The sequence below is a fragment of the Sorex araneus genome, chromosome 1 (genome assembly GCF_027595985.1).
Source record: "Sorex araneus isolate mSorAra2 chromosome 1, mSorAra2.pri, whole genome shotgun sequence".
Taxonomy (NCBI): Eukaryota; Metazoa; Chordata; class Mammalia; order Eulipotyphla; family Soricidae; genus Sorex; species Sorex araneus.
This window is the reverse complement of record NC_073302.1, coordinates 182,807,679-182,817,197: the sequence shown is the minus strand read 5'-3', so window position 1 is coordinate 182,817,197 and position 9,519 is coordinate 182,807,679. Positions and strand designations below refer to the sequence as shown.

The 9,519-nt window shown below is 38.9% G+C and overlaps 1 pseudogene; it reads right to left on the bottom strand.

The window, feature by feature from the left end:
- Positions 1–5,924: 5,924 nt before the first annotated feature.
- Positions 5,925–6,395, bottom strand: LOC129400846 (60S ribosomal protein L23a-like; annotated as a pseudogene).
- Between the last annotated feature and the right edge of the window lie 3,124 nt (positions 6,396–9,519).

The following is a 9,519-nucleotide window of genomic DNA, read 5'->3' as shown; positions in this document are numbered from 1 at the left end:
CTGATTTTTGGTTTCTATTATCTCTAATAGAAGACCTTATACTCTTTCTTGTAGAAACAAATTAGTGGCCATTAATTACTTTATCTGCTGTTTATCTGAAAAACTTTAATCATTCCTTAGAGTGTTAGTGATAGAGTAAGTAAAGGGTTCTTGCTTAGAAGCAATTTTTATTCAACTTATACATTATAGTATATCATTCAGTTTTAAATCATGAATTGTGACTTGATGAATCTCTGGAACTTTGGGCTGTCTTGTGGTGAGCCACTTTTGTTTTTCTCTTCCTTTATTTAGGATCTGATCTCTAGATTTAGATGCTGCTATTTAGATAATCGTATACCCTGTGAATTTGTTTAAGTTGATTTATATTGTATAATTTTAGCTTTCTTGATCTATGTATTGGCCCCAATACGCCATCGGGCTACACTAGCATGTGACAGGGATGGATGGAGACATTACTGGTGCCCGCTAGAGCAAATTGATGAACAATGGGATGGCAGTGATAACAGTGATATGATTTATGTATCTGTTTCTGTTTTCTGCTATGGAATTGTTTTGTTATTATATTTTCAAGTGATAATTCTGTTTCTTTATATCTTCTATTCCTCTAAAATACTAATGGTATGGGCAATTTTGCATTTAATGCAATCCCATAGCATCTTGTAATACATTTATTTCTTTTGAATTATCTTTTGTCTGATCTTTTTATTACTTCCTTTACCTTATACTTTACTTCACTGATTCAATATTTTGATTTTGTCATTTTTCTTTGAGACTCTTATATTTTGTTATATTTGTTTAGTTCTGAATACTTTCACACAAATATTTATGTTTAGATTTTTTTAAATGCTCCCTCTAATATACTGTCTGGCCTTTTTAAATTCTCTCCTATTGATTTTCTCAGTTCAGTGAACATGATTAATGACCATTTTTTAGGGTATTTGCATAAATGAATTGTATTTAGGGTTTTCTATAGGGATTTGTTTCATTCACTGGTGCCTATGCATTCTTCTGTCTCATTATGTCTGTCTACCAAGAGCATGGGGTGGATATTTGGGTTCAAAGGACTCCTGTGTATAAAGTGTGTGTAAATGATTATAGGCACCAGATAAGGACTGTGGCTCCTACTTTACAGGAACCTGGACAAGTATCAGGAGTGTATGGTTGTGAGCACTTTGCAGAGACTACCGAATTCATGCATTATGGATATAAATAGTGGCATGAACTGCAGTTGCAGGTCCCCCTGTGAGATCTATAGTCCAGGAGACCTGGGGAACCAGGGTTACGGTTACAGGTGTTAGACAACACTGAGGAGCTCAATTCCTCTGTCCCTCTCGAAGAGGCCAGCAAGCTACCAAGAGTATCCTGCCCACATGGCAGAGCCTGTCAAGCACCCCGTGGCATATTCAATATGCCAAAAACAGTAACAACAAGTCTCACCATTATGGAGACATTACTGGTGCCTGCTTGAGCAAATCAATGAACAATGGGATGACAGTGCTACAGTGCTAATACGGGGAATGAGAGATTTGAGGTCATAGTCCATGCTATGGCAATTTGAGGTCATGACCAACTTGTAGTGTTAAGGCAAATGAATACAGACAGTATCCATGGGTGTCAGAATATGAGTGTTTGATACTTCTGCAAAATCAATTTCCGGTAGACCAGAGCTGCAAAGTTCAAGATCACAAGTGATTAGGAACTAGTGTAGCTATAACAGGAGTAATTATTTATTATAATTACTCTTCTGCAGCACCTATCTCTGATGTAATGGACTGGAATCATCCATTTAGAGATAGGATTCTGGTAGATTTAAGGGCAGGGTGCATATAATATGTGGCTTATTATATATACACTGTTTGGGGGAGGGACATTTCTAGCTGTCATATCCAGTTTAAAAAAAAAAAACAGATCTCTTGGGAATTAACCCTGGTGGAGAAAAGCTGACAGTTTTGAAGAGAGTGTGCAGTTGGAATGCTTTGTTACTAACACTATAATAGTATGCTGTGTTTTGATTAAGAAAAAACTGAATCAGACCTCAGTTTCAGAAACCTGTATTTAATTGAAAACTACCTCTTTTAAGGAATTTTTTTTTGTTTTTGGCATCATAACCTGTAAATCTCAGGAGATACTTTGGGCCACACTGAGGAATTACTCGTGGGGGTGCTGGGGAGGACCATGTGGAATACCAGAGATTGAACCAGGGTTGGCCTCATGCAGGTCAAGCACCCTACCCTCTGTACCATCTCACCAGCTCAAAGACATGTTTGTGTGTGTGTGTGTGATTTTGGGACCACATTCAGGTATTCTCAGGTCTAACTCCTGGCTCTGCACTCATGGATTACTCCTGAAGGGCTTGGGAGAACATATGGGGTGCAAGGATGAAATGCAGGTAAGTAATCTGCAAGGCAAATGCTCTACCCACTATACTATAGTTTCCACACTTCCAGCCACAGGTCTTTTTACACACAAAAATTAGATTATATTTATTTGCATATATGTGTATATATGTATACATATGCACATATATTTAAAAGCTTCATAGATTTGAAGATAATGACAATTCTTTAGATATTATGTTTTTCTGTATCATTCCATCATTATAAAAGTCAAAAGAATCTAAAATTTGCAGGCTCTTTTGTATCTGAAGTGCAGGTTCAGAACCTGCTTTATAAATAATGTGTATTGAACCAAGATTTGGGCAGGGAGTCAGTTTCTTGATGATGTCTTGATTATCAGAGACTGTTGGGCAATAATGCTGGTGCCCACTGCAAGTGTCCATGGTGATAAAGAGTGTTTGGTCATTGTTTCTATCTCTAGACTTTCCCAAGAATTTTTGAATGACCTAATATATTTTTCTAATATATCCAAAATAGATTTTGCTACTTGTATTCAGTTTTTGTTGTCTGCTTGCTTTTTGTTTGGGGACCACAGCTGACGGTGCTCAGAGTCTACTCCTGGCTTTGTGCTCAATTATCACTGCTGGCAGGCTCAAGGGACCATAAGTGGTGGCAGGAATCAAACTTATATTGAACACACGCAAGGCAAGCACTCAACTACTGTATTACCACTCTAGTACCTTATTAGTATCATTAATTGATGGTGTTCTAAAATGTCATACAACTAAATTGATTACTACAAAATCCAATAAAGGACACCAACACACGTATATAAATGAATTGTTTTCTTATTTCCCCTCCTACTTAACTTATTAAATTCAACTTCTTGCACTAGGAAAATAAAACAAAAAAATTAAAATGCACATTGTATTGTGAACTTAATACCAATTGCAAAAATTTTAATATTTATTTCATGTCTACAGACATCTAGATTTCATGTCAATATTATTTTGGCAAATATTCTAATGGACAGAATCTTGCTTCTCTCATCATTTTTAATGATGACTTTATAGTTGATAACACGTATATTCTGAAATAATTTACATAATTTTGCTTGTATCCTCTTATAGCTTCTTTATACTTCTACATAGAGTTTTTGCTACAATTTTATGCTAGTAATTTGTTCACCATAATTTTTGATGCCTGTTTATTAGAAAGAATTGTGACCATAAAGGAACGATTAAAATAGACAAAAATATTTTATTTCCCCAATGGAACTTTTGGACAAAGGGCATGTACTAAACTTATTTTAAGTTAAGTAATGGTGATTGTATCTTACAACAAACATAATAAAACTGTACAAAACTTCCAGTTGATTTTTTTTTTTTATGTAGGACTACTGCTATTTATTCAGCCACTGATTGAGCTGTTTAAATTGGGCATGAACTCCACATTACTTTTTTTTTAATTGAATCAAGTGAGATACAGTTACAAAACTTTCCTGTTCAAGATTTAGCCACACAATGATCGAACACCCATCCCACCAGCAGTGCACACTCTCCACCATCATGTCACCAGATTGGGTTCAACCCCACCTCATCCCAGTCCTCACCCTGCCTCCAAGGCAGAGAGCTTTCCCAACCTTCTCTCTCAAATTTGGGGCATTATGCTTTGCTCAAATTTTCCCACCACCATTCAAGTCAGCCTGCCAGGGACAGATGCTAGATCACTTACTGCCCATTGCTCATTTTGAATACCTTGGGGCCGCAGCTGAGCACTTCTGGTATCCTAGATTGTAAATGGTTGGGTTCCAAAGACATTACTTTAGGGCACTAATTCATTCTGGGATCCAACTGGGTGTCCCTGGACCAGGGCTGTTAGTGCGCTAAGATGGCGCTTGGAGGCACATTATGGGGGTGACAGCCAGGACGACAAGCCAGTGGGGGGCCAGGGAGGGACAGCCCAGCACCTCTGTCACTATGAGGCACGGAGATTTAGTCCTGGGACCCAAATACCTGGGCCTTGCTTGTGGAAGCTCTGGGTCGCCAGGATCCCATCTGGAGTACATGGGGAAAATGCTCCTGCTCCATCTGGGGTACCACAGTGAAATTGGCTCAGTATGGGGCCCGGAGAGATCTCTGGCTCTGTGGTGCCTTCCAGAACTTGCTGCTGTGTCTCTGGCTTTTGATCTCTTTTGAGATTTATTTAGGGGTCTCTGAAGCAAGGCCAGTAATGGAGTTTACAGGGTGGCACTGGAGTTGGTTGGTGGGGGTGACTGCGAGTGCTTCCATGTGTATTGGGAAGTAGGGGAGGTAGCCCAAACCAACTCCGTGAAAGCCTGGAGATTTCAGTCACAAAACCTGCATACCTGAATTTTCAGCAGATTATATCTTGGTGAGGTCTGTCCTGAGACGATGGAGTCAGACTGGGGGTATGTCGGTGATTTTGGATTGTGGAAACAAGCGGCTGCCAGGGGCTATGCTTAGGCAGGCACAGGCCAACCTGCCCCTCCCCCCCTGATTTATCCTAGTCTGTTCACCATGCGCGGGTCCAAGATTAACTGTGGCTTTTGGGCTCTTTCGGGTATTTACTTATGGGTCTCTGAAATAAGGCCAATAAATGGGCTTGTATAGCTGAGTAGGAGGTGGTTTGTGGGAGTGACTCCCACATACCCAACTTTTGGCCATTTAATATTTTGGTAAACTTGGTCCCAAGTTGTTGGGATCATACAAAGGCAGAATGGCAATTTTGGGGTGTCAGGAAGCCTGAAGTCACCATCAGGCTGCTGATGTACTCTCCTTGCAGGTACAGGTTGACCTGTTGGTGGCATCTTATCCCCCCAGTTGATTTTTTTATCATAACCAGAATTTTGAATTTCTAAATTTTTACATTGTGTATTTAATTAGAGATCCAAATATGTTTAAGTTTAATTTATATTTTGGTATTTTCTTATACTTTTATGTAATTTTCATTAGTTATACATAGTTTTGGTGTTAATAATTTTGAGTGGTTTGAGAACATTTTTCTTTGTAAATTCTTATTTGTGAAGTAACAAAAAAATTTATGACTGCCTTATATCATTTGCAATTTCATTTATTAAAATCAAATTATTTATTTATGAACGTGCCCACATTTATTGATACATTATGAAAATGAAAAGGCAAAATTTTAAAGTTTGAGAAAGTCACTATAACAATATTAACTTAGGGGTGACATTGAGGGTTGTGAGTTTGGCTACACCCATCGGTGCTAAGTGTATACTCCTGGATCTCTGCTCAAGGATTCTATGTGGTACCAGGATCAAATGGGCTGGCCCTCGATACATCAAAGGCCTTTAATTAGACTGCGAGCTCTCAGATCTCATGAAAATATTCTTCATGGTCCGAAATATTGTGCTTATTTCCTTGGCTTATTATTCAACTCCATCATATTTAATTTTCATAGCAGAATTTTAAACCATTAATGTGCATACTGAGTACAAAAATTATCAAAGATAGTTTCTATAATTTGGGCATAAACAGAGTTTTCATGTTCTAGTTATTCTTTTTTTATGGTGGAAAAAAAACTTTGATTAGCCAGCTGGACTGTTTAGATGATCCCAATTTTGTTGGCAATATCCAAGGAGTCATAATCAGGAGCCAGCTGAACATATGCCTTTTCTCTCCATCAGGCCTAATCAGGGTGTTGACCTTGGCTACATCAATGTCATAGAACTTCTTCACAGCCTGTTTAATCTGGTGCTTGTTGGCATTGACATCCACAATGAACACAAGTGTGTTATTATCTTCTATCTTCTTCATGGCTGACTCAGTAGTCAGAGCAAACATGATGATGGCATAATGGTCAAGCATGTTTCTCCTGGGGGGCGCTCTTCCGAGGGTATTTGGGTTGCCTTCTCAGCCACAGAGTCTTGGGTCTTCGAAAGGTGGGTGACGTGCCGGTCTTTTTCTTTTTCTGGCTGTAGACGCCTTTCAGCACTGCTTTCTTGGCCTTCAAAGCTTTGGATTTGGCTTCAACTTTGGGAGGGGCAGGGACTTCCTTCTTGGCTTTCGGGGGCATCTTCGGAAAAAGGATTTCTTTTTTGTTGTTTTTGTTGTTGTTCAATAATTTATTCTGGGGACATTTTCACTTTGTTAACTTTCACTTTCACTATGTTTTATTGGCTCACTAGGTCCTTAGTTTCTCCTCTTTTTATTTATTTTTTTTCATTATTTTAAATTTATTTATTTTTTACTTAGTGAATCACCGTGAGGGTACAGTAACAGATTTATACATTTCGTGTTCATTTTTCCCTCATACAAAGTTTAAGAACCCATCCATTCATCAGTGCCCATTCTCCACCACCAAAAAACCCAGCATCCCTCCCACCCCCCCAATCCCATCTCCCCCGACAGCACCCTGCCATTATGGCAGGGTATTCCCTCTTGTTCTCTCTCTCTAATTAGGTGTTGTGGTTTGCAATAAATGTGTTGATTGGGCATTGTGTTCAATCTCTAGTCTACATTCAGCATGTGTCACCTTTCCCCCACGTGGCCTCCAACCACATTTTACTTGGTGTTCCCTTCTCTATCTGAGCTGCCCTCTCCCCAGAATGTGAGGCCAGCTTCCAAGCCACGGAGTCAAACTCCTGGTACTTATTTTTACTATTCCTGGGTATTAGTCTCCTACTCTGTTATGCTATATTCCACAGATGAGTCTGTCTCTCTCTTTCTGACTCATTTCACTTAGCATGATACTTTCCATGCTGATCCACTTATATGGAAAGTTCATGACCTCATTTTTTCTAACATCTGCATAGTATTCCATTGTATCAATGGAACAAAGTTTCTTCAACCAGTCATCTGTTCTAGGGCACTAGGGTTTTTTCCAGATTCTGGCTATTGTAAATAGTGCTGTGATCAACATATAAGTGCACATGTCATTTCAACTATACTTTTTTGTTTCTCTGGGATATATTCCCAGCAGTGGTATTGCTGTGTCAAATGGGAGCTCAATTTCTAATTTTTTGAGAATCGTCCATATTATTTTCCAAAAGGGCTGAACCAGTCGGCATTCCTACCAGCAGTGTAGAAGGGTCCATTTCTCCCGACATCCTCTCCAACAGTGGTTGCTTTTGTTTTTTGGGATGTGTGCCAGTCTCTGTGGTGTGAGGTAGTATTTCATGGTTGTTTTGATCTGCATCTCCCTGATGATTAGTGATGTAGAGCACTTTATCATGTGCATTTTGGCCATTCGTATCTCTTCCTTGGGAAAGTTTCTGTTCAATTCTTCACCCCATTTTCTGATGGGGTTGGATGTTTTATTCTTGTAGAGTTCAACCAGTGCTTTATATACCCTTGATATCAACCCCTTATCTGATGGGTATTGGGTAAATATCCTTTCCCAATCTGTAGATTGTCTTTGTATTTGGTCACTGTACCTTTTGCGGTGCAGAAGCTATTTAGTTTATTATAGTCCCATTTGTTGATCTCTGTTTTCACTTGGTTGGCCAGTTGCGTGTCATCTTTGAAGATACCTTTATCTTCAATATCATGGAGGGTTTTGCCGACCATGTCTTCAATGTACCTTATGGTTTGTGGTCTGATGTTGAGGTCTTTAATCCATTTTTATCTGACTTTTATGCATGGTGTCAGGTCGAGGTCTAAGCCCATTCTTTTGCATGTGGTTGTCCAGTTGTGCCAGCATTATTTGTTAAAGAGGCTTTCCTTGCTCCACTTCACATCTCTTGTTCCCTTATCAAAGATTAGATGATCATACATTTGGGATACATCTGTGGGGATATTCTGCCCTGTTCCATTGGTCTGAGGCTCTGCCTTTGTTCCAGTACCATGATGTTTTAATTGTTACCGCTTTGTAGTAAAGTTTGAGTTGGGGAGGGTGATGTCTCCCATCGTCATTTTCCCAAGAATTGTTTTAGCTATACGTGGGCGTTTGTTGTTCCATATGAATTTTAGTATTGCTTGATCCATTTCTTTCAAGAATGCCATGGGTATCCTTATAGGGATCGTGTTGAATCTGTATAATGCTTTGGGGAGTATTGCCATTTTAACAATATTGATTCTCCCTATCCATGAGCAGGGTATATGTTTCCATTTCCTCGTGTCCTCTTTTATTTCATGGTGTAGCATTTTATAGTTTTCTTTGTAGAGGTCTTTTACTTCCTTGGTTCAGCTGATTCTGAGGTATTTGATTTTCTGGGGCACGCTTGTGAATGGGATCGCTTTTTTCATGTCCCTTTTCTCTGCCTCATTGTTTGCATATAGGAAGGCCATGGATTTCTGGGTATTGACTTTGTAGCCTGCAACATTACTGTATAAGTCTATTGATTCTAAGAGTTTCTTAGTAAAGGATTTAGGCTTCTCTAGATATAGTATCATATCGTCTGCGAATAGTGAGAGTTTGATTTCTTCCTTTCTTATCTGGATGCCCTTGATATTTTTTCTTTCCTAAAAGCAATCACAAGTACTAACCAGTCCTATATGGAACAGAAGTGGTGAAAGTGGGCATCCTTGTCTTGTGCCTGATCTTAGAGGAAAGGCTTTTAGTTTTTCCCCATTGAGGATAGTGATTGCCATAGGCTTGTGGTAGATGGCATCGACTATCTTGAGGAAAGTTTCTCCAAAACCCATTTTGGTGAGGGTTTTCATCATGAACCGATATTGGATTTTGTCAAATGCTTTCTCTGCATCTACTGATATGATCATAGATGGTTTTTGTCTTTACTATTGTTGATATGATGGATTATGTTGATTGATTTCTGAATGTTAAAGCATCCTTGCATCTCTGGGATGAATCCTGCTTGTTCATGGTGTATGATCTTTTTGATGAATTGTTGGATCCTATTTGCTAATATTTTGTTGAGGATCTTCACATAGTTGCTCATCAGGGATATTGGTCTGTAATTTTCTTTCTTACTGGTGTCTTTGTTTGCTTTTGGTATTAGGGAGACATGTGCTTCATAGAAACTTCTTGAGAGAGTTCCTGTTTTTTTCAATTTCCTGGAAAAGCTTGAGGAGAACTGGCAAAAGGTCTTCTTTAAATGTTTGGAAGAATTCTCCAGTGAATTCACCTGGACCTGGGCTTTTGTTTTTGGGAAGAACTTTGACTACAGTTTCAATTTCCTTAATATTAATGGGTCTATTCAGGTATTCCAATTCTTCTTTGTTCAGTCTTGGGAGATTGT